Source organism: Drosophila grimshawi, unplaced genomic scaffold (genome assembly GCF_018153295.1).
Source record: "Drosophila grimshawi isolate 15287-2541.00 unplaced genomic scaffold, ASM1815329v1 contig_857, whole genome shotgun sequence".
Taxonomy (NCBI): domain Eukaryota; kingdom Metazoa; phylum Arthropoda; class Insecta; order Diptera; family Drosophilidae; genus Drosophila; species Drosophila grimshawi.
Window position 1 is genome coordinate 61,857 of NW_025063702.1, and position 25,876 is coordinate 87,732.

The 25,876-nt window shown below is 40.0% G+C and overlaps 4 long non-coding RNA genes across 10 annotated transcripts; 1 reads left to right on the plus strand and 3 right to left on the minus strand.

Moving 5' to 3' along the window:
* Window positions 1-921: 921 nt before the first annotated feature.
* Window positions 922-1,630, plus strand: LOC116806136. 3 transcript variants are annotated; one of them, XR_006246898.1, is made up of 3 exons: window positions 935-1,146; window positions 1,220-1,367; window positions 1,471-1,630. It is a non-coding gene; the product is annotated as an uncharacterized LOC116806136 (long non-coding RNA). The 3 variants fall into 3 exon arrangements; XR_006246897.1 differs by having other exon boundaries at window positions 938-1,146; window positions 1,468-1,630; XR_006246896.1 differs by having other exon boundaries at window positions 922-1,146; window positions 1,220-1,630.
* Window positions 1,631-8,415: 6,785 nt separating this feature from the next.
* LOC116805892 lies at window positions 8,416-15,944 on the minus strand. 3 transcript variants are annotated; one of them, XR_006246899.1, is made up of 7 exons: window positions 15,044-15,308; window positions 14,051-14,972; window positions 12,259-12,606; window positions 11,958-12,177; window positions 11,673-11,902; window positions 9,843-10,200; window positions 8,416-8,566 (listed from the first exon to the last, which is right to left on the minus strand). It is a non-coding gene; the product is annotated as an uncharacterized LOC116805892 (long non-coding RNA). The 3 variants fall into 3 exon arrangements; XR_006246900.1 differs by lacking the exons at window positions 8,416-8,566; window positions 15,044-15,308 and adding an exon at window positions 15,853-15,944 and having other exon boundaries at window positions 9,714-10,200; window positions 14,051-14,408; XR_004365447.2 differs by lacking the exon at window positions 8,416-8,566 and having other exon boundaries at window positions 9,714-10,200.
* A 1,915-nt stretch (window positions 15,945-17,859) lies between these two features.
* Window positions 17,860-23,800, minus strand: LOC6569007. Of its 3 annotated transcripts, XR_006246902.1 has the most exons (4): window positions 23,419-23,800; window positions 23,147-23,338; window positions 22,894-23,091; window positions 18,552-18,612 (listed from the first exon to the last, which is right to left on the minus strand). It is a non-coding gene; the product is annotated as an uncharacterized LOC6569007 (long non-coding RNA). The 3 variants fall into 3 exon arrangements; XR_006246903.1 differs by lacking the exons at window positions 18,552-18,612; window positions 22,894-23,091 and adding an exon at window positions 17,860-17,908; XR_006246901.1 differs by lacking the exon at window positions 18,552-18,612 and having other exon boundaries at window positions 22,834-23,091.
* On the minus strand, window positions 21,026-22,292 carry LOC116805925. The gene is made up of 3 exons (XR_004365459.2): window positions 22,102-22,292; window positions 21,369-22,030; window positions 21,026-21,288 (listed from the first exon to the last, which is right to left on the minus strand). It is a non-coding gene; the product is annotated as an uncharacterized LOC116805925 (long non-coding RNA).
* Window positions 23,801-25,876: the final 2,076 nt, after the last annotated feature.

A 25,876-nucleotide genomic window follows, 5' to 3' on the forward strand; every position in this document is an offset into this window, starting at 1 on the left:
TAAAGAATATCATAGTCGCGTACCTTTTGGTGGAGGAATTTGTGAATTTATCTACCGTGATGCGAAACCTGGATAATATTATCATAGTCACTCACCTTTTGAAAAGGTGGGAAATTGGGAAACAAATGAATTTATTTACCGTGGTGTGAAACAGGGATAGTATTATCATAGTTACTCACCATATAACATATAATGGAAAGTCGAAAGTCGAAAGACACACAGGCTGCGTGCGTCACTATTTTGTAAACATGTCAACCGTATTTTCAATTGTCCCGGCTCTTTGAACTTGAAGAATTTATCAAAGCCGTGCCTAATTAATAGTTTAGGTTCAGGCGTAAACATATCACGAAACAGCAACTTTCCCGAATATCACAATTCATTATGAGGGGCTTCGAGGAGCGCCAGCACTGCTCAGCCATCTTCATCGACATTGAAGCACACATATGCCCGCAAACAATAATTTTTTGTATGCCCATATTTTTGGCAGCGATGCAGGTGTCTTATAACGATTTTATGAAAACGCTCATTATCTATCTGGTGTGTATGAGGCTCTTTGTTGTCATCTTTAAGGGAACTTAGCACTCACACTTGTTAGTTATAGCAAATTGTTGCTAAATTGTTATTACAATAACATTTTAATTTTTGTTTTTATTATTGAACTTTTCATTTGTGTTATTTTTTTTTTTTTTTTTTGATTTGATTTGATTTGATGCTTTTCAACTGGTCCTTTTTTCATTTGATTTTGGATTTAATGCTTTTGATGCTTTGCTTATTTGACAAACCTAACCTATTTGACAAATAGGTTAAAATACAATTTTTGTGAAAAGCGAAAAAAAAATCAATATTTGAAATAGCGTGTACCACTGTACCAGTGTTTGATACCGGCTGAGCACAGCAAACAGCTGTTTGCAGACCAGTCTGGCAACGCTGTTGCAGCTGGCTGGTGTTTACAATAATGTTTTCATAACAATGAGACATTTTTTCAATTCGGATGGATAAAAACTACAACTAAAACACCCTATCATCTATTGCAGATTCCATCGGACGACCGGGATAGCGTCGGAGCAGGACACCAAAGAAGATAGCCCTCGATGGCGCGCCAGACTCCGTACAGAGGCGCATCACATGTCAGCCATACATGTAGAGGTGAGTGTGTGATGCATATGATGGAAAGGAACAAAAAGGCTAATAATAAGCATTTTGTTTCATACATTTTTAGCGGGTGCACCCAGGCGCGCATAATGCAACGCAAAGGCAGAGCTCACAGGTCGTCTTCATAGCGGCAGTGTAACCTGTGAAATATAAGAACAAAGGATTATGTGTTCCAGTCAGGTAGCCGTGCCAGAGCCTTGGGATGAACGCCTTGGGTAGTTTTGCCGTGTTGTACTGTTTGGCAGTCAGGGTTGAGCCGTGAAGCATGGCTTGTCTGTATACAGAATCATAACGTGTTCATTTATTTTATTTCAGCAGAAGGTAGCGCAGGGGCCATAACAAGTGACAGGGCAGACATCCCTATCAGCTTCTTCACGCGTGCGCTATGCTGACGTCGAGCAATAGAAAGCCAGCACCAATAGAATTTGTTTAAGTAGTTGGTACTGCCAAAGCTCAATAAAGTTGAAGTTGCAAAAGATCTGATGCTTTGTAATTGCAAATACAGGCCTTGGCCAGACTGGTCTGCAAACAGCTGTTTGCTGTACTCAGCCGGTGTCAAACACTGTTACAGTGGTACACGCTATTGCAAATATTGTTTTTTTTTTCGCTTTTCGCAAAAATTGTATTTCAACCTATTTGTCAAATAGGTTAGGTTTGTCAAATAAGCAAAGCATCAGAAGCATTAAATCCAAAATTAAATAAAAAAGGACCAGTTGAAAAGCATCAAATCAAATCAAATCAAAAAAAAATATATATATAACACTAAATGAAAAGTTCAATAATAAAAAAAAATTAGAATGTTATTGTAATAACAATTTAGCAACAATTTGATATAACTAAAAAGTGTAAGTGCTAAGTTCCCTTAAAGATGACAACAAAGAGCTTCATACGTACCAGATAGATAATGAGCGTTTCCATAAAATCGTTATAAGACACCTGCATCACACCACTCCGACCACCTGGACCAATCTTGGTTTTGTGATCCGAAACATAAATGCTATGACCCGCACCCAACATGCTATGAATATGTTTGCGGTTGACTTCAATCAACGAGTGACGTAGCTATTGACAGGATCCACTCACTTACTGTCTTGGGAAACCAGCGCGTAGTGATTGAGCGCCAAAACAGAAGGTCGGATCCAGTGCAGTGCTATCGCTGCCAAAAATATGGGCATACAAAAAATTATTGTTTACGGGCATATGTGTGTATGAAATGTGCCGGCCCACACCCCTCTACTACATGTGCACATACCAGAATTGACAGCCTTAATTGTGCAAATTGCACGGGCAATCATGTGTCGTTTCAAAGGATGTCCAACCTACAAAGAGGCTTCCAAAAATCTTCTGGCCAACATAGCACGCTCCAACCTTGGCAGGCAACAGAGATCCCGGAGTATTCAGCAGCAGCAGCTACAAAAAGATGAATTACCGTCTCATCAATTGAACCAAAAAAGCGGGCATTATGGCAAAGCTGCTCAACAAATAGAAAACCCTGCTGAGACGCTTGCTGAGGCTCCGCGAAAATCTGCGTTCTGACCAACATTATCACAGTATTAATACTATAAATCCCCTCTCTGCTTCAGAAGGCTATAAAACTACACCAGTTTGCGTTTCCTTCATACGCTCAAGTATGATATCGACACAGCAATTACACGGCTGATGTGGATACTTATTGTCTACATTATCAAAATTTAATACAAAGATAGCAATCCTGACCGCTCACAATCATCGCATCCGATACAACTGATAAACAAACTTGACATCGTACTCAACTCTGGCCAAGGCCTGTATTTGCAATTACAAAGCAGCAGATCTTTTGCAACTTCAACTTTATTGAGCTTTGGCAGTACCAACTACTTAAACAAATTCTAGTGGTGCTGGCTTTCTATTGCTCGACGTCAGCATAGCGCACGCGTGAAGAAGCTGATAGGGATGTCTGCCCTGTCACTTGTTATGGCCTCTGCGCTACCTTCTGCTGAAATAAAATAAATGAACACGTTATGATTCTGTATACACACAAGCCATGCTTCACGGCTCAACCCTGACTGCCAAACAGTACAACACGGCGAAACTATCCATATGAAAAATTAACCGCCAGGAACTGATCTGCCTCACTTTTAGTTCTTTATAATGTGGCAACTTCTCCCTAGGCCACAAAACGCCACCTTGTGGAAAATGTGGTCACATTAAATGTGGTCACATTAAATTGTGGTCTCGCTAACCCTGCCAACCTGTTTTTTTGTACGGCAATGTGGCCCTTTAATTTTACTATCGATATGTACCCAAATACAACAATGAACGCAACTGACAGAGAGTTTCGTGTGGCACATACCATATCAGAAATTGCAGAGGTGGAACGTTCAGCCATATTCCAAATTTGCTGTGATTAAGGTAATGGATAAATAAAGTAGGATAATAGGTGACTATTTTACGTTGTCATCAGTCTCAATGCTCACCTCAATCTCAATTCAACTGTGAATTGCTGATTTTTATTCAACACTTATTGCTTGAACAGTACAAAACCAATACGGAAGCGTGGAAAATAAATGTTGATATGAGAACCGGCAAATTACCCATATAGTGTTCGAAAGCTTACGTATATTAGTTATACTTTTAATTCTTTAATACTTTTATAAAATGCGTAACAAAATGTTTTATAACACAAAGCAAAGTTATTTTGTATTGTAACTTTTTGTCGATATGTGTACATGGAAATGTAATAATCTTACTCACTAAACTTTTCAGCTATTGTCAATATTATCAAACTAAAATGTAAAAATATTTTTAAATTCTTGTCTGCTTGCTAGCGTCTGGCTTAAAGTTATAGTTTTATGAAAAAATTTAATAGAAAAGTGATATGGAAATTCTTGTAACCTTTGACAAAACTTTCTAAAATCTCTGAATTCTTCAGCGTGTCTCGAAATGTCTTATTTATAACAAAAGTTTAGTATAAAATGTAAGTTGTATAATTAAATATACTTTTGTATATAATGTGTGCAAATGTGTTAATATTTAATTGAACGTTCCTTTAAAGTTAGTTAGGGGCGATTTTATAGCATTCATTCAAATGTAACTGCTTAAAATTGACTTTCTTCATGGGGTGTTGCTTAAGCCTGTTCCATTGGGAACAGTGCTGAAAAAAAATGTCATGACCTGCCGTCGGCCACCTAAGCACTTTACACAAAATTAGCACAATTTAAGCATTATTTATACGAACACACGTCAAATTCTATTCCACAAAGTAAAAAAAATATGATAATATATGCACTTCCATAGAAATTTACAACATCGATCGCACCATATGAAAAATTAACCGCCAGGAACTGATCTGCCTCAGTTTTAGTCCTTTATCATGTGGCAACTTCTCCCTAGCCCACAAAACGCCACCTTGTGGAAAATGTGGTCACATTAAATGTGGTCACATTAAATTGTGGTCTCGTTAACCCTGCCAACCTGTTTTTTTGTACGGCAATGTGGCCCTTTAATTTTACTATCGATATGTACCCAAATACAACAATGAACGCAACTGACAGAGAGTTTCGTGTGGCACATACCATATCAGAAATTGCAGAGGTGGAACGTTCAGCCATATTCCAAATTTGCTGTGATTAAGGTAATGGATAAATAAAGTAGGATAATAGGTGACTATTTTACGTTGTCATCAGTCTCAATGCTCACCTCAATCTCAATTCAACTGTGAATTGCTGATTTTTATTCAACACTTATTGCTTGAACAGTACAAAACCAATACGGAAGCGTGGAAAATAAATGTTGATATGAGAACCGGCAAATTACCCATATAGTGTTCGAAAGCTTACGTATATTAGTTATACTTTTAATTCTTTAATACTTTTATAAAATGCGTAACAAAATGTTTTATAACACAAAGCAAAGTTATTTTGTATTGTAACTTTTTGTCGATATGTGTACATGGAAATGTAATAATCTTACTCACTAAACTTTTCAGCTATTGTCAATATTATGAAACTAAAATGTAAAAATATTTTTAAATTCTTGTCTGCTTGCTAGCGTCTGGCTTAAAGTTATAGTTTAATTACAAAATTTTATAGAAAAGTGATATGGAAATTCTTGTAACCTTTGACAAAACTTTCTAAAATCTCTGAATTCTTCAACGTGTCTCGAAATGTCTTATTTATAACAAAAGTTTAGTATAAAATGTAAGTAGCATAATTAAATACACTTTTGTATATATTGTGTGCAAATGTGTTAATATTGAATTGAACGTTCCTTTAAAGTTAGTTAGGGGCGATTTTATAGCATTCATTCAAATGTACGTGCCTAAAATTGACTTTCTTCATGGGGTGTTGTTTAAGCCTTCCTAGTTTCTTGTTTTTGCCGCAGTGGTGGAACCTGGTCAATTAGAATTTAGGTGTAGGTCATTTTACAGGTGACGCTGCTGATTATTTTTGTGTTGGCGTGGCTATTCTTGTCGTTGTTTTTGTCATTTTGATGGATTCTCCTCTTGTTTTTGTCTATGAAAACGGAAATTTTGGTTTGGTTGTACTTGGCGCTTTTTTTTTGAGTATCTGGTTCATTGTATTTGCTGCTGCTCATGATTCTGTTGTTGATGGTTTATGATTTAAGCTATTACTGCTGCTGCTGCCGCTGTTCTTGCTGAAGATGATGATGTTTCTGCTGTTGCTGCTACTGTGTGTTTCTTTTTGACTGGAGTACTGTGGTATTGATATTTACTATTTGATTCAAGCTGCTGCAACCTTTGTAATTTGAAACATGATGAATTGATCTATTATATGACCTCGATATTGTGCTGGTTACCCGGGGATTTAAGTAGCAATATCCTCTTATTGGTTAATGGATCCTGTGTGAGCTCGAACTTACCTGAAGTCACGCCTCAGTCCAAGATGTCCAAGTAAATACGCAAAGTCAAGTCCGTACACGAAGTCCAGTCAGTCCGAGTTATATAGTCAAGTTTGTTTAAGAAGTCCAGGAAGTCCAGTCAGTCCATTCAGTCCAGTCGCCCAATGATGTCAAAGAAGTTCGGGCATGTTAGTTAAATACAAAAAAAATACCCCAGACACACAATTCTGTACTTTTTATCAGAATTGTTTTTACATTTTGTTAAGCTGTCAACACTTTTCGCAAAGGTTGCCGAGATTGTACTAATGGATGGATAAATGAGGGCTAGCTGGCAATTGTTTTTTATAGTCGTCAGTTGCTGCCAGTGTTCCATTGGGAACAGTGCAGAAAAAAAATGGCATGACCTGCCGTCGGCCACCTAAACACTTAACACAAAATTAGCTCAATTTAAACATTATTTATACGAACACACGACAAATTCTATTCCACAAAGTAAAAAAAATATGATGGAGGGTTTATGCACTTCCATAGAAATTTAAAACCTCGATCGCAACATATGAAAAATTAACCGCCAGGAACTGATCTGCCTCACTTTTAGTTCTTTATCATGTGGCAACTTCTCCCTAGCCCACAAAACGCCACCTTGTGGAAAATGTGGACACATTAAATGTGGTCACATTAAATTGTGGTCTCGCTAACCCTGCCAACCTGTTTTTTTTGTACGGCAGTGTGGCCCTTTAATTGTACTATCGATATGTACCCAAATACAACAATGAACGCAACTGACAGAGAGTTTCGTGTGGCACATACCATATCAGAAATTGCAGAGGTGGAACGTTCAGCCATATTCCAAATTTGCTGTGATTAAGGTAATGAATAAATAAAGTAGGATAATAGGTGACTATTTTACGTTGTCATCAGTCTCATATGAGAACCGGCAAATTACCCATATAGTGTTCGAAAGCTTACGTATATTAGTTATACTTTTAATTCTTTAATACTTTTATAAAATGCGTAACAAAATATTTTATAACACAAAGCAAAGTTATTTTGTATTGTAACTGCTTGCTAGCGTCTGGCTTAAAGTTATAGTTTAATTACAAAATTTTATAGAAAAGTGATATGGAAATTCTTGTAACCTTTGACAAAACTTTCTAAAATCTCTGAATTCTTCAACGTGTCTCGAAATGTCTTATTTATAACAAAAGTTTAGTATAAAATGTAAGTAGCATAATTAAATACACTTTTGTATATATTGTGTGCAAATGTGTTAATATTTAATTGAACGTTCCTTTAAAGTTAGTTAGGGGCGATTTTATAGCATTCATTCAAATGTAACTGCTTAAAATTGACTTTCTTCATGGGGTGTTGCTTAAGCCTGTTCCATTGGGAACAGTGCAGAAAAAAAATGTCATGACCTGCCGTCGGCCACCTAAGCACTTTTCACAAAATTAGCACAATTTAAACATTATTTATACGAACACACGTCAAATTCTATTCCACAAAGTAAAAAAAATATGATAATATATGCACTTCCATAGAAATTTAAAACCTCGATCGCACCATATGAAAAATTAACCGCCAAGAACTGATCTGCCTCACTTTTAGTCCTTTATAACAACTTCTCCCTAGCCCACAAAACGCCACCTTGTGGAAAATGTGGTCACATTAAATGTGGTCACATTAAATTGTGGTCTCGTTAACCCTGCCAACCTGTTTTTTTGTACGGCAATGTGGCCCTTTAATTTTACTATCGATATGTACCCAAATACAACAATGAACGCAACTGACAGAGAGTTTCGTGTGGCACATACCATATCAGAAATTGCAGAGGTGGAACGTTCAGCCATATTCCAAATTTGCTGTGATTAAGGTAATGGATAAATAAAGTAGGATAATAGGTGACTATTTTACGTTGTCATCAGTCTCAATGCTCATCTCAATCTCAATTCAACTCCGGGGAGACACCCTGTTTTAAGAGCATGATATTAAAGTTTACTTGTAGAATGTGAATTGCTGACTTTTATTCAATACTTATTGCTTGAACAGTACAAAACCAATACGGAAGCGTGGAAAATAAATGTTGATATGAAAACCGGCAAATTACCCATATAGTGTTCGAAAGCTTACGTATATTAGTTATACTTTTAATTCTTTAATACTTTTATAAAATGCATAACAAAATATTTTATAACACAAAGCAAAGTTATTTTGTATTGTAACTGCTTGCTAGCGTCTGGCTTAAAATTATAGTTTTATTAAAAAATTTTATAGAAAAGTGATATGGAAATTCTTGTAACCTTTGACAAAACTTTCTAAAATCTCTGAATTCTTCAACGTGTCTCGAAATGTCTTATTTATAACAAAAGTTTAGTATAAAATGTAAGTAGCATAATTAAATACACTTTTGTATATATTGTGTGCAAATGTGTTAATATTGAATTGAACGTTCCTTTAAAGTTAGTTAGGGGCGATTTTATAGCATTCATTCAAATGTACGTGCCTAAAATTGACTTTCTTCATGGGGTGTTGTTTAAGCCTTCCTAGTTTCTTGTTTTTGCCGCAGTGGTGGAACCTGGTCAATTAGAATTTAGGTGTAGGTCATTTTACAGGTGACGCTGCTGATTATTTTTGTGTTGGCGTGGCTATTCTTGTCGTTGTTTTTGTCATTTTGATGGATTCTCCTCTTGTTTTTGTCTATGAAAACGGAAATTTTGGTTTGGTTGTACTTGGCGCTTTTGAGCTGGTTCATTTATTTGCTGCTGCTCATGATTCTGTTGTTGATGGTTTATGATTTAAGCTATTACTGCTGCTGCTGCCGCTGTTCTTGCTGAAGATGATGATGTTTCTGCTGTTGCTGCTACTGTGTGTTTCTTTTTGACTGGAGTACTGTGGTATTGATATTTACTATTTGATTCAAGCTGCTGCAACCTTTGTAATTTGAAACATGATGAATTGATCTATTATATGACCTCGATATTGTGCTGGTTACCCGGGGATTTAAGTAGCAATATCCTCTTATTGGTTAATGGATCCTGTGTGAGCTCGAACTTACCTGAAGTCACGCCTCAGTCCAAGATGTCCAAGTAAATACGCAAAGTCAAGTCCGTACACGAAGTCCAGTCAGTCCGAGTTATATAGTCAAGTTTGTTTAAGAAGTCCAGGAAGTCCAGTCAGTCCATTCAGTCCAGTCGCCCAATGATGTCAAAAAGTTCGTGCAAGTTACTTAAATACAAGAAGAAACACACCAGACACACAATTCTGTACTTTTTGTCAGAATTGTTTTTACATTTTGTTAAACTGTCAACATTATTCTCAAAGGTTGTTGAGATTGTAGTAATGGATGAATAAATGAGGGCTAGCTGGCAACTGGTTTTTATAGTCGTCAGTTGCTGCCAGTGTTCCATTGGGAACAGTGAAGAAAAAAATGGCATGACCTGCCGTCGGCCACCAAACACTTAATACAAAATTAGCACAATTTAAACATTATTTATACGAACACACGTCAAATTCTATTCCACAAAGTAAAAAAAATATGATAATATATGCACTTCCATAGAAATTTAAAACCTCGATCGCACCATATGAAAAATTAACCGCCAAGAACTGATCTGCCTCACTTTTAGTCCTTTATAACAACTTCTCCCTAGCCCACAAAACGCCACCTTGTGGAAAATATGGTCACATTAAATTGTGGTCTCGTTAACCCTGCCAACCTGTTTTTTTGTACGGCAATGTGACCCTTTAATTTTACTATCGATATGTACCCAAATACAACAATGAACACACATGTCAACACTATTTTCAAATGTTCCTAGGGTTAAAACAATAAGAAAATATTTCCGGCCTACCTGGCGATTTTTTTCTACAGTCGGAAAACTTCTGCTGGCCCGGCTCTTTGAACTTGAGGAATTAGCCAAAGCCGTGCCTAATTAACAGTTTGGGTTCAGGCGTAAACATGGTACGCAACAGTAACTTTCTCGAATCTCACAATTCAGGAGTGACTTTCCTTGTTAGCACTACTGAAGGCAGTTTTGTCGCTGGTGTTGTTGTAGCCTTCCTTGCTGCGATTTATTTACTGTTTCCTGCTGTCGATGTTTTTGGCTTGGTTGCTCAAGTTGTTTCTTCTGCTGTTGGAACTTCTGTTACAGGCGTTGAGTACAGCTTGCATACTCCAGGAGTGTCTTGTTTTTGCCGCAGTGGTGGGACCTGGTCAATTACAATTTAGGTGTAGGTTATTTTACTGGTGACGATGCTGATTATTTTTGTGTTGGCGTGGCTATTCTTGTCGTTGTTTTTGTCATTTTGATGCATTCTCCTCTTGTTTTTGTCTATGAACACGGCAATTTTGGTTTGGTTGTACTTGGCGCTGTTGAGCTTCCCATTGGTGGCTTTTATATTTGAGTAGCTGGTTTGTTGTATTTGCTGCTGCTCATGATTCTGTTGTTGATGGTTTATGATTTAAGCTGTTACTGCTGCTGCTGCCGCTGTTCTTGCTGCTTCTGATGATGTTTCTGCTGTTGCTGCTGCTGTGTGTTGCATTTGACTGGCGTACTGTGGTATTGATATTTACTATTTGTTTCAAGCTGCTGCAATGTATTGTATTGTAATTTGAAACATGATGAATTGATATATTTTGCGCATGCATGGGGTACATGGGGTGTGCTCGCCCACATTTGAGACAGACGAACGGGCGACGGCAATAGTAGACTATGGTCAAACGCCTGGCAGCGATGACAGTGTACCGGTTCCAATATGACCGCGATATTGTGCTGGTTAGCCGGGGATTTAAGTTGAAATATGCTCTTATTGGTTAATGGATCCTGTGTGAGCTCGAACTTACCTGAAGTCACGCCTCAGTTAAAGATGTCCAAATAAATACGCAAAGTCAAGTCCGTACACGAAGTCCAGTCAGTCCGAGTTATATAGTCAAGTTTGTTTAAGAAGTCCAGGAAGTCCAGTCGGTCCATTCAGTCCAGTCGCCCCATGATGTCAAAAAAGTTCGTGCAAGTTACTTAAATACAAGAAGAAACACACCAGACACACAATTCTGTACTTTTTGTCAGAATTGTTTTTACATTTTGTTAAACTGTCAACACTATTCTCAAAGGTTGTTGAGATTGTAGTAATGGATGAATAAATGAGGGCTAGCTGGCGACAGTTTTTTATAGTCGTCAGTTGCTGCCAGTGTTCCATTGGGAACAGTGAAGAAAAAAAATGGCATGACCTGCCGTCGGCCACCTAAGCACTTAACACAAAATTAGCACAATTTAAACATTATTTATACGAACACACGTCAAATTCTATTCCACAAAGTAAAAAAAAATATGGTGGAGGGCTTATGCACTTCCATAGAAATTTAAAACATCGATCGCCATATGAAAAATTATCCGCCAAGAACTGATCTGCCTCACTTTTAGTTCTTTATCATGTGGCAACTTCTCCCTAGCCCATAAAACGCCACCTTGTGGAAAATGTGGTCACATTAAATGTGGTCACATTAAATGTGGTCACATTAAATTGTGGTCTCGCTAACCCTGCCAACCTGTTTCTTTTGTACGGCAATGTGGCCCTTTAATTTTACTATCGATATGTACCCAAATACAACAATGAACACACATGTCAACACTATTTTCAAATGTTCCTAGGGTTAAAACAATAAGAAAATATTTCCGGCCTACCTGACGATTTTTTTCTACAGTCGAAAAACTTCTGCTGGCCCGGCTCTTTGAACTTGAGGAATTTGCCAAAGCCGTGCCTAATTATCAGTTTGGGTTCAGGCGTAAACATGGCACGCAACAGTAACTTTCTCGAATCTCACAATTCATTCTGAGAGCCTTCGAGGAGCGCCAACACTGCTCAGCCGTCTTCATCGACATTGAAGCCTTTGACCGAGTTTGGCACAGTGGCTCTGCAAATTAATCAAATTACCACCGACGAATTTCTGCAATATACCTCAGACTTACCTGCATGAGCGTAGCTTTGTAGTAAAGTGCAGCGACGGTATCCAATTACAGCTGGAGTATTCTAAGGCAGTAGACTGGGGCCAATCCTGTACAAAATCTTCTCATCCGACATGCCGCTGACCTCAATGAATAGTCATTTCAACGAAAGCCGCATGATGCTCTCTACGTATGCTGATGACACGGTAATAATGTGTGCCGCAGATATCCCGACCACCGCAATCTGGGAAAACCAGATATACATTAATCACTTCGAAAAATTAATTAAAAAGAGACAATACCATGCAGCCCATCCCAAACTTACCTGGGCATTAGCTTGAAAACAGTGGAGGAAGTGTACTAAACAGCCAGCAGCCGGTTCGTGAACTCCCTGTCGTCACACAAAAACCCGGAAGCAGAATTCCTCCTTATGCAGCCATACGAGCCAAAACGTCTTCAAAGGCCACGCTACACACAGCAGCTTCAAGAGCACTTCCTGCCAGGAGGGAGTCAATTTGTATTGGTTTTAGTGCTGTTATTTACTGTTTCCTGCTGTCGATGTTTTTGGCTTGGTTGCTCAAGTTGTTTCTTCTGCTGTTGGAACTTCTGTTGCAGGCGTTGAGTACAGCTTGCATACTCCAGGAGTGTCTTGTTTTTGCCGCAGTGGTGGGACCTGGTCAATTACAATTTAGGTGTAGGTTATTTTACTGGTGACGATGCTGATTATTTTTGTGTTGGCGTGGCTATTCTTGTCGTTGTTTTTGTCATTTTGATGCATTCTCCTCTTGTTTTTGTCTATGAACACGGCAATTTTGGTTTGGTTGTACTTGGCGCTGTTGAGCTTCCCATTGGTGGCTTTTATATTTGAGTAGCTGGTTTGTTGTATTTGCTGCTGCTCATGATTCTGTTGTTGATGGTTTATGATTTAAGCTGTTACTGCTGCTGCTGCCGCTGTTCTTGCTGCTTCTGATGATGTTTCTGCTGTTGCTGCTGCTGTGTGTTGCATTTGACTGGCGTACTGTGGTATTGATATTTACTATTTGTTTCAAGCTGCTGCAATGTATTGTATTGTAATTGATGAATTGATATATTTTGCGCATGCATGGGGTACATGGGGTGTGCTCGCCCACATTTGGGACAGACGAACGGGCGACGGCAATAGTAGACTATGGTCAAACGCCTGGCAGCGATGACAGTGTACCGGTTCCAATATGACCGCGATATTGTGCTGGTTAGCCGGGGATTTAAGTTGAAATATGCTCTTATTGGTTAATGGATCCTGTGTGAGCTGGAACTTACCTGAAGTCACGCCTCAGTTCAAGATGTCCAAGTAAATACGCAAAGTCAAGTCCGTACACGAAGTCCTGTCAGTCCGAGTTATATAGTCAAGTTTGTTTAAGAAGTCCAGGAAGTCCAGGAAGTCCAGTCGGTCCATTCAGTCCAGTCGCCCCATGATGTCAAAAAAGTTCGTGCAAGTTACTTAAATACAAGAAGAAACACACCAGACACACGATTCTGTACTTTTTGTCAGAATTGTTTTTACATTTTGTTAAACTGTCAACACTATTCTCAAAGGTTGTTGAGATTGTAGTAATGGATGAATAAATGAGGGCTAGCTGGCAACTGGTTTTTATAGTCGTCAGTTGCTGCCAGTGTTCCATTGGGAACAGTGAAGAAAAAAATGGCATGACCTGCCGTCGGCCACCAAACACTTAATACAAAATTAGCACAATTTAAACATTATTTATACGAGCACACGTCAAATTCTATTCCACAAAGTAAAAAAAAAATATGGTGGAGGGTTTATGCACTTCCATAGAAATTTAAAACATCGATCGCACCATATGAAAAATTAACCGCCAAGAACTGATCTGCCTCACTTTTAGTTCTTTATCATGTGGCAACTTCTCCCTAGCCCACAAAACGCCACCTTGTGGAAAATGTGGTCACATTAAATTGTGGTCTCGCTAACCCTGCCAACCTGTTTCTTTTGTACGGCAATGTGACCCTTTAATTTTACTATCGATATGTACCCAAATACAACAATGAACACACATGTCAACACTATTTTCAAATGTTCCTAGGGTTAAAACAATAAGAAAATATTTCCGGCCTACCTGGCGATTTTTTTCTACAGTCGGAAAACTTCTGCTGGCCCGGCTCTCTGAACTTGAGGAATTTGCCAAAGCCGTGCCTAAATAACAGTTTGGGTTCAGGCGTAAACGTGGTACGCAACAGTAACTTTCTCGAATCTCACAATTCAGGAGTGACTTTCCTTGTTAGCACTACTGAAGGCAGTTTTGTCGCTGGTGTTATTGTAGCCTTCCTTGCTGCGATTTATTTACTGTTTCCTGCTGTCGATGTTTTTGGCTTGGTTGCTCAAGTTGTTTCTTCTCCTGCTGGAGCTTCTGTTGCAGGCGTTGAGTACAGCTTGCATATTCCAGGAGTGTCTTGTTTTTGCCGCAGTGGTGGGACCTGGTCAATTACAATTTAGGTGTAAGTCATTTTACTGGTGACGATGCTGATTATTTGTGTGTTGGCGTGGCTACTCTTGTCGTTGTTTTTGTCATTTTGATACATTCTCCTCTTGTTTTTGTCTATGAACACGGAAATTTTGGTTTGGTTGTACTTGGCGCTGTTGAGCTTCCCATTGGTGGCTTTTATATTTGAGTATCTGGTTTGTTGTATTTGCTGCTGCTCATGATTCTGTTGTTGATGGTTTATGATTTAAGCTGTTACTGCTGCTGCTGCCGCTGTTCTTGCTGCTTCTGCTGATGTTTCTGCTGTTGCTGCTGCTGTGTGTTGCTTTTTGACTGGCGTACTGTGGTATTGATATTTACTATTTGATTCAAGCTGCTGCAATGTATTGTATTGTAATTTGAAACATGATGAATTGATATATTTTGCGCATGCATGGGGTACATGGGGTGTGCTTGCCCACATTTGAGATAGACGAACGGGCGACGGCAATAGTAGACTATGGTCAAACGCCTGGCAGCGATGACAGTGTACCGGTTCCAATATGACCTCGATATTGTGCTGGTTAACCGGGGATTTAAGTTGCAATATGCTCTTATTGGTTAATGGATCCTGTGTGAGCTCGAACTTACCTGAAGTCACGCCTCAGTCCAAGGTGTCCAAGTAAATACGCAAAGTCAAGTCCGTACAGGAAGTCCAGTCAGTCCGAGTTATATAGTCAAGTTTGTTTAAAAAGTCCAGGAAGTCCAGTCGGTCCATTCAGTCCAGTCGCCCCATGATGTCAAAAAAGTTCGTGCAAGTTACTTAAATACAAGAAGAAACACACCAGACACACAATTCTGTACTTTTTGTCAGAATTGTTTTTACATTTTGTTAAACTGTCAACACTATTCTCAAAGGTTGCTGCGATTGTAGTAATGGATGAATAAATGAGGTCTAGCTGGCAACTGTTTCTTATAGTCGTCAGTTGCTGCCAGTGTTCCATTGGGAACAGTGCAGAAAAAAATGGCATGACCTGCCGTCGGCCACCAAACACTTAATACAAAATTAGCACAATTTAAACATTATTTATATGAACACACGTCAAATTCTATTCCACAAAGTAAAAAAAAAATATGATGGAGGGTTTATACACTTCCATAGAAATTTAAAACATCGATCGCCCCATATGAAAAATTAACCGCCAAGAACTGATCTGCCTCACTTTTAGTTCTTTATCATGTGGCAACTTCTCCGTAGCCCATAAAACGCCACCTTGTGGAAAATGTGGTCACATTAAATTGTGGTCTCGCTAACCCTGCCAACCTGTTTCTTTTGTACGGCAATGTGGCCCTTTAATTTTACTATCGATATGTACCCAAATACAACAATGAACACACATGTCAACACTATTTTCAAATGTTCCTAGGGTTAAAACAATAAGAAAATATTTCCGGCCTACCTGGCGATTTTTTTCTACAGTCGGAAAACTTCTGCTGGCCCGGCTCTTTGAACTTGAGGAATTTGCCAAAGCCGTGCCTAATTAACAGTTTGGGTTCAGGCGTAAACGTGGTACGCAACAGTAACTTTCTCGAATCTCACAATTCAGGAGTGACTTTCCTTGTTAGCACTACTGAAGGCAGTTTTGTCGCTGGTGTTATTGTAGCCTTCCTTGCTGCGATTTATTTACTGTTTCCTGCTGTCGATGTTTTTGGCTTGGTTGCTCAAGTTGTTTCTTCTCCTGCTGGAGCTTCTGTTGCAGGCGTTGAGTACAGCTTGCATATTCCAGGAGTGTCTTGTTTTTGCCGCAGTGGTGGGACCTGGTCAATTACAATTTAGGTGTAAGTCATTTTACTGGTGACGATGCTGATTATTTTGTGTGTTGGCGTGGCTACTCTTGTCGTTGTTCTTGACATTTTGATATATTCTCCTCTTGTTTTTGTCTATGAACACGGAAATTTTGGTTTGGTTGTACTTGGCGCTGTTGAGCTTCCCATTGGTGGCTTTTATATTTAAGTATCTGGTTTGTTGTATTTGCTGCTGCTCATGATTCTGTTGTTGATGGTTTATGATTTAAGCTGTTACTGCTGCTGCTGCCGCTGTTCTTGCTGCTTCTGATGATGTTTCTGCTGTTGCTGCTGCTGTGTGTTGCTTTTTGACTGGCGTACTGTGGTATTGATATTTACTATTTGATTCAAGCTGCTGCAACCTTTGTAATTTGAAACATGATGAATTGATATAGTTTGCGCATGCATGGGGTACATGGGGTGTGCTCGCCCACATTTGAGACAGACGAACGGGCGACGGCAATAGTAGACTATGGTCAAACGCCTGGCAGCGATGACAGTGTACCGGTTCCAATATGACCTAGATATTGTGCTGGTTAGCCGGGGATTTAAGTTGAAATATGCTCTTATTGGTTAATGGATCCTGTGTGAGCTCGAACTTACCTGAAGTCACGCCTCAGTTAAAGATGTCCAAATAAATACGCAAAGTCAAGTCCGTACACGAAGTCCAGTCAGTCCGAGTTATATAGTCAAGTTTGTTTAAGAAGTCCAGGAAGTCCAGTCGGTCCATTCAGTCCAGTCGCCCCATGATGTCAAAAAAGTTCGTGCAAGTTACTTAAATACAAGAAGAAACACACCAGACACACAATTCTGTACTTTTTGTCAGAATTGTTTTTACATTTTGTTAAACTGTCAACACTATTCTCAAAGGTTGTTGAGATTGTAGTAATGGATGAATAAATGAGGGCTAGCTGGCGACAGTTTTTTATAGTCGTCAGTTGCTGCCAGTGTTCCATTGGGAACAGTGAAGAAAAAAAATGGCATGACCTGCCGTCGGCCACCTAAGCACTTAACACAAAATTAGCACAATTTAAACATTATTTATACGAACACACGTAGAATTCTATTCCACAAAGTAAAAAAAAAATATGGTGGGGGGCTTATGCACTTCCATAGAAATTTAAAACATCGATCGCCATATGAAAAATTATCCGCCAAGAACTGATCTGCCTCACTTTTAGTTCTTTATCATGTGGCAACTTCTCCCTAGCCCATAAAACGCCACCTTGTGGAAAATGTGGTCACATTAAATGTGGTCACTTAAATGTGGTCACATTAAATTGTGGTCTCGCTAACCCTGCCAACCTGTTTCTTTTGTACGGCAATGTGGCCCTTTAATTTTACTATCGATATGTACCCAAATACAACAATGAACACACATGTCAACACTATTTTCAAATGTTCCTAGGGTTAAAACAATAAGAAAATATTTCCGGCCTACCTGACGATTTTTTTCTACAGTCGAAAAACTTCTGCTGGCCCGGCTCTTTGAACTTGAGGAATTTGCCAAAGCCGTGCCTAATTATCAGTTTGGGTTCAGGCGTAAACATGGCACGCAACAGTAACTTTCTCGAATCTCACAATTCATTCTGAGAGCCTTCGAGAAGCGCCAGCTCTGCTCAGCCGTCTTCATCGACATTGAAGCCTTTGACCGAGTTTGGCACAGTGGCTCTGCAAATTATTCAAATCACAACTGAAGAATTTCCTCAATATACTTCATACTTACCTGCATGAGCATAGCATTGTAGTAAAGTGCAGCGACAGTATCCAATTACAGCTGGAGTATTCCAAGTCAGTATATTGGGGCCAATCCTGTACAAAATCTTCTCATCCGACATGCCGCTGACCTCAATGAATACAGTCAGTTCAACGAAACCCGCATGATGCTCTCTACGTATGGCGATGATACGGTAATCATGTGTGCCGCAGATATCCCGACCACCACAATCTGGGAAAACCAGATATACATTAATCACTTCGAAAAATTATTCAAAAAGAGACAATACCATGCAGCACATCCCAAACTTACCTAGGCATTAGCTTGAAAACAGTGGAAGAAGTGTACCAAACAACCAGTAGCCGGTTCGTGAACTCCCTATCGTCACACAAAAACCCGGAAGCAGAGTTTCTCCTTATGCAGCCAAACGAGCCAAAACGTCTTCAAAGGCCACGCTACACGCAGCAGCTTCAACAGCACTTCCTGCCAGGAGGGAGTCAATTTGAAATGGTTTTAGTGCTGTTATTTACTGTTTCCTGCTGTCGATGTTTTTGGCTTGGTTGCTCAAGTTGTTTCTTCTGCTGTTGGAACTTGTTGCAGGCGTTGAGTACAGCTTGCATACTCCAGGAGTGTCTTGTTTTTGCCGCAGTGGTGGGACCTGGTCAATTACAATTTAGGTGTAGGTTATTTTACTGGTGACGATGCTGATTAGTTTTTGTGTTGGCGTGGCTATTCTTGTCGTTGTTTTCTCCTCTGTGGTTTTTTGTCATTTTGATGCATTCTCCTCTTGTTTTTGTCTATGAACACGGCAATTTTGGTTTGGTTGTACTTGGCGCTGTTGAGCTTCCCATTGGTGGCTTTTATATTTGAGTAGCTGGTTTGTTGTATTTGTTGCTGCTCATGATTCTGTTGTTGATGGTTTATGATTTAAGCTGTTACTGCTGCTGCTGCCGCTGTTCTTGCTGCTTCTGATGATGTTTCTGCTGTTGCTGCTGCTGTGTGTTGCATTTGACTGGCGTACTGTGGTATTGATATTTACTATTTGTTTCAAGCTGCTGCAATGTATTGTATTGTAATTGATGAATTGATATATTTTGCGCATGCATGGGGTACATGGGGTGTGCTCGCCCACATTTGGGACAGACGAACGGGCGACGGCAATAGTAGACTATGGTCAAACGCCTGGCAGCGATGACAGTGTACCGGTTCCAATATGACCGCGATATTGTGCTGGTTAGCCGGGGATTTAAGTTGAAATATGCTCTTATTGGTTAATGGATCCTGTGTGAGCTCGAACTTACCTGAAGTCACGCCTCAGTTCAAGATGTCCAAGTAAATACGCAAAGTCAAGTCCGTACACGAAGTCCAGTCAGTCCGAGTTATATAGTCAAGTTTGTTTAAGAAGTCCAGGAAGTCCAGTCGGTCCATTCAGTCCAGTCGCCCCATGATGTCAAAAAAGTTCGTGCAAGTTACTTAAATACAAGAAGAAACACACCAGACACACAATTCTGTACTTTTTGTCAGAATTGTTTTTACATTTTGTTAAACTGTCAACACTATTCTCAAAGGTTGTTGAGATTGTAGTAATGGATGAATAAATGAGGGCTAGCTGGCAACTGGTTTTTATAGTCGTCAGTTGCTGCCAGTGTTCCATTGGGAACAGTGAAGAAAAAAATGGCATGACCTGCCGTCGGCCACCAAACACTTAATACAAAATTAGCACAATTTAAACATTATTTATATGAACACACGTCAAATTCTATTCCACAAAGTAAAAAAAAATATGATGGAGGGTTTATACACTTCCATAGAAATTTAAAACCTCGATCGCACCATATGAAAAATTAACCGCCAAGAACTGATCTGCCTCACTTTTAGTTCTTTATCATGTGGCAACTTCTCCCTAGCCCACAAATCGCCACCTTGTGGAAAATGTGGTCACATTAAATTGTGGTCTCGCTAACCCTGCCAACCTGTTTCAAGTTAACACATGAAGTCCACTCAGTCCAAGGAACACAGTCAAGAAGGAAACATATACCAGAAGTCACGCCATGCTGTCGTCACCCTGAACACTTCAAACAGTATACTCAGTTCAAGATGCCCAAGTCAACATGTAAAGTCAAGTCCGTACATGAAGTCCAGTCAGTCCGAGAAACATAGATGTCCAGTCAGTCCACACAGTCAAGTCGGTTTAAGATGTCCAAGAAGTCGTGCAATATGCCAAGATTCTAGATGAAACACATCAGACACACAATTCTGAAAATTTTTTTAGAATTGTTTTTACACATTTGTTTAAACTGTCAACACTATTTTCGAAAGTTGCTGAGATCATAATAATGTGAAAATAAATTAGGGCTAACTGGCTATTGTTTTATACAGTCGTCAGTTGCTGCCAATGTTCCATTGGGAACACAACTGAAAAAAACAGTCCAGTCGCCCCATGATGTCAAAGAAGTCCGTGCAAGTTAGTTAAATACAAGAAGAAACACACCAGACACACAATTCTGTACATTTTTGTGTGAATTGTTTTACACACTTTGTATTACATGTCATCAATATTTTCAGATGTTGCTAGGTTTAAGTAATGTGAAAATATATAAGGGCAGCTGACGATTATATTACTAGTCGTCAGTTGCTTCCAATGTTCCTTTGTGAACACAGCTTAAAAAACCTCAGCCAGAAATATGCTGGTGTTCGTCCCAGGGATTCATGGTAGAATACCCGAGGACCCACCACTCCAAGGCGGTTTCGTGGGATGGACTTCATCCAGAGTTGTTCATTCCCTTTTACTACTCATACGAACTATGAAATTTCGCTCGAATATGTGTGAATATGTATTCGGCTACCATTTCGTCCCTAGGTTGCGTCAGCAGGGGTAGTTCGTTTGAAAGAAGTTGGGCATCTTAAAGGCTTAGGATATGGTTGCTCCCAACTTCTGCTGCCGATATCCTTAAAAGCGTGGCTTTCTGCTTGAGCCTTATGATATGGTGGAGTGGTGTGAGCTCCATTAAGGCTTCAAGGGCCATTGTTGGGCAGGTGCGCATAGCTCCTGTAATACATACGCAGGCCATTCTTTGCAACTTTTGTTGGTCATCACTTTGAATTTGAGTGTCGGACGTGGGCTGCGGACTGCCAAAATGAAATGTGTCAGAAAAAAAAAAAAAATGAAGGTAGTAAAGGCAGTAGACTGGGCCAGTCCTGTACAAAATCTTCTCATCCGACATGCCGCTGACCTCAATGAATACAGTCAGTTTAACGAAAACCGCATGATGCTCGCTACTTATGCTAATGACACGGTGATAATGTGTGCCGAAAACATCCCGACCACCGCAATCTGGGAAAACCAGACATACATTAACCACTTCGAAAAATTAATCAAAAAGAGACAATACCATGCAGCACACCCAAACTTACCTGGGCATTAGCTTGAAAACACAGGCGTTGAGTACAGGTTACATACTCCAGGAGTGTCTTGTTTTTGCTGCAGTGGTGGGACATGGTCAATTACAATTTAGTTGTGGGTCATTTTACTGGTGACGCTGCTGATTGTTTCAGTGTTGGCGTGGCTATTCTTGTCGTTGTTTTGCCGATACACTCTGTGGTTGTTCTTGACATTTTAATGCATTCTCCTCTTGTTTTTGTCTATGAAAACGGCAATTTTGGTTTGGTTGTATTTGGCGCTGTTGAGCTTCCCATTGGCGGCTTTTATATTTGAGTATCTGGTTTGTTGGATTTGCTGCGGCTCATGATTCTGTTGTTGGTGGTATATGATTAGCTGTTACTGCTACTGCTGCCGCTGTTACTGCTGAAGATGATGATGTTTCTGCAGTTGCTGCTGCTGTGTGTTGCTTTTTGACTGGCGTACTGTGGTATTGATATTTACTATTTGATTCAAGCTGCTGCAACCTTTGTAATTTGAAACATGATGAATTGATATATTTTGCGCATGCATGGTGTACATGGGGTGTGCTTGCCCACATTTGAGACAGACGAACGGGCGACGGCAATAATAGACTATGATCAAACGCCTGGCAGCGATGACAGTGTACCGGTTCCAATATGACCTAGATATTGTGCTGGTTACCCGGGGACTTAAGTAGCAATATCCTCTTATTGGTTAATGGATCCTGTGTGAGCTCGAACTTACCAGAAGTCACGCCTCAGTCCAAGATGTCCAAGTAAATACGCAAAGTCAAGTCCGTACATGAAGTCCAGTCAGTCCGAGTTATATAGTCAAGTTTGTTTAAAACGTCCAGGAAGTCCAGTCGCCCCATGATGTCAAAAAAGTTCGTGCAAGTTACTTAAATACAAGAAGAAACACACCAGACACACAATTCTGTACTTTTTGTCAGAATTGTTTTTACTTTTGTTAAACTGTCAACACTATTCTCAAAGGTTGCTGCGATTATAGTAATGGATGAATAAATGAGGGCTAGCTGGCAACTGTTTTTTATAGTCGTCAGTTGCTGCCAGTGTTCCATTGGGAACAGTGCAGAAAAAAAAATGACATGACCTGCCGTCGGCCACCTAAACACTTAACACAAAATTAGCACAATTTAAACATTATTTATATGAACACACGTCAAATTCTATTCCACAAAGTAAAAAAAAATATGATGGAGGGTTTATACACTTCCATAGAAATTTAAAACATCGATCGCACCATATGAAAAATTAACCGCCAAGAACTGATCTGCCTCACTTTTAGTTCTTTATCATGTGGCAACTTCTCCGTAGCCCATAAAACGCCACCTTGTGGAAAATGTGGTCACATTAAATTGTGGTCTCGCTAACCCTGCCAACCTGTTTCTTTTGTACGGCAATGTGGCCCTTTAATTTTACTATCGATATGTACCCAAATACAACAATGAACACACATGTCAACACTATTTTCAAATGTTCCTAGGGTTAAAACAATAAGAAAATATTTCCGGCCTACCTGGCGATTTTTTTCTACAGTCGGAAAACTTCTGCTGGCCCGGCTCTTTGAACTTGAGGAATTTGCCAAAGCCGTGCCTAATTAACAGTTTGGGTTCAGGCGTAAACATGGCACGCAACAGTAACTTTCTCGAATCTCACAATTCACTCTGAGAGCCTTCGAGGAGCGCCAGCACTGACCGAGTTTGGCACAGTGGCTCTGCAAATTAATCAAATTACCACCGACGAATTTCTGCAATATACCTCAGACTTACCTGCATGAGCGTAGCTTTGTAGTAAAGTGCAGCGACGGTGTCCAATTACAGCTGGAGTATTCTAAAGCAGTAGACTGGGGCCAATCCTGTACAAAATCTTCTCATCTGACATGCCGTTGACCTCAACGAATACAGTCAGTTCAACGAAAACCGCATGATGCTCTCTACGTATGCTGATCATACCACCGCAATCTGGGAAAACCAGACATACATTAATCACTTCGAAAAATTAGTTAAAAAGAGACAATACCATGCAGCACACCCAAACTTACCTGGGCATTAGCTTGAAAACACAGGCGTTGACGACAAGTTACATACTCCAGGAGTGTCTTGTTTTTGCTGCAGTGGTGGGACATGGTCAATTACAATTTAGTTGTGGGTCATTTAACTGGTGACGCTGCTGATTGTTTTAGTGTTCGCGTGGCTATTCTTGTCGTTGTTTTGCCGATACACTCTGTGGTTGTTCTTGACATTTTGATGCATTCTCCTCTTGTTTTTGTCTATGAAAACGGCAATTTTGGTTTGGTTGTACTTGGCGCTGTTGAGCTTCCCATTGGCGGCTTGTATATTTGAGTATCTGGTTTGTTGCTTTTGCTGCTGCTCATGATTCTGTTGTTGATGGTATATGATTTAAGCTGTTACTGCTGCTGCTGCTGCCGCTGTTCTTGCTGCTGCTGATGATGTTTCTGCTGTTGCTGCTGCAACCTTTGTAATTTGAAACATGATGAATTGATATATTTTGCGCATGCATGGGGTACATGGGGTGTGCTTGCCCACATTTGAGACAGACGAACGGGCGACGGCAATAGTAGACTATGGTCAAACGCCTGGCAGCGATTACAGTGTACCGGTTCCAATATGACCTCGATATTGTGCTGGTTACCCGGGGATTTAAGTAGTAATATCCTCTCATTAGTTAATGGATCCGGTGTGAGCTCGACCTCAAATTGATTTAGCAGTATGCGTGTGAACCGGTGTTTGGAGGCGCACAAATAGTTTTTCCAGCTTTTAACGGGGTCGTATGATGTAGATGCTTTATAATCACACGAAAGCCTCCCTCGTTACGCAGTTGATAGGTGTGTATATCGATATTATTGCAACACAGTACTTCTAGTACTGTATTATAGCACTAAGCAGACATTTGCCTGCCTGATGTGTGGTGGCAGCCAGATAGGGACTGAGTGTGGCAAGTCGAAAGACACCGAGGCAATGTGCGAAAATTGTCAGGGTAAGCATGTTGCCACCTACAAAGGCAAAATCAACAGCAGCAGTTGGCGCCAACTCCAACTCAGAATGTATAAAAAGAAGACATACAGCCAGGTTGTGCAGGCAAAGAACACTACGGATACTACACGTACCAGCAACACAGCGGAGAGGCATCTGAAGCAGTTCCACGAGAGCCTTTGCGTTCAGCAGAAGGAAAGACAACTCCGTAACCCTCAAACGCAGATACGGGAGGAGCAGCAGACACCTTTGCCCTGATGCCATATCAATACTTGACATAATTCAACAGCACACATCTTTGGTGCTTAGCAGGAAGATGGTCGCATTCCTGTCAATAATAATGTCATTCATGGATACACTTACCAAAAGTCACGCCTTATTTTTGTCAGCACTTCATTTACCAAAAGTCACGCCTTGCTGTCGTCACCCCGAACTCTTCAAACAGCACAGTCAGTTCAATATGTTCAAGAAGTCCGTGCAATATACTTAAGTTTAAGAACAAACACACCAGACACACAATTCTGAATATCATATATAGTATCAAAATTATTATTATACATTTTGTTTTACATGTCAACACTATTTTCTAATGTTGATAAGTAATAGGAAATTAAACGAGGGTAGCCGGCGTTGTTGTTGTTGTTGTTGTTTCTACAATCGTCAGTTGCTGCCATTGTTCACGAGTGAACACAACTAAATAAAAACCTCTCTGGTTTCTCGAAGATCTTTGAATAACCTCTTAATGCCCGCTTATTCGAATTTGAGGACTTTGCTAAGGCTGTACCAAACCATCAATTCGGCTTTAGATGTGAACACGGCACAGAGCACCAACTTGCGCGAGTCTACCAGTTCATTCTGCATGCGTATGAAAAGCGGCAATACTGCTCTGCAGTAGTTTCATCGTGAAATGTAATCAGTAATAATTTGGCATCAAGTCAAAATAACAATTGCCCAAAATTTGGCACATACGTGACAAGGTGGATTACAAATAATAGACTTCGCATTCAAAGTAAGGACATGGCAACGTTCAATGCAATCCAAGCAGTCCAGGCTGAGAACGGCACACAGCTCCATACCCATCAGATGCGCAGTGAGAAAGGATACCGCGTCATCCTGCGGCGACTTAACCATTCGATTCCCAGCGATTGGCTAATTGAAAAGTTGAGCCGCTTAACAAACACGCTTTATTGGAGTTCTCAAGCAGAGGTTCACAGGAAGACCTATAAATATACTTGAATTAGAAATAGCTACCAAGGACGATGGAAATATTTAGAGGGGACGCGTCTTAACGTCTATATTGTTGTCTTGCTCTTGGACTGCGCGTCGACTGAAAGATGCGTTTGTTTGATCCATAACAGCCTTCTAGTGGGCTCGTGCAGCACGAGATATTTATGGTTGTTGATTCGACGGTTCGGAAGGCTGACTGGCCTGGAAACGTGGTTAGTTGCAGCTTGTGCGGCCTCGCGAATGTTCCGCATCACGACATCGATAGCGTCTTCGATGTCC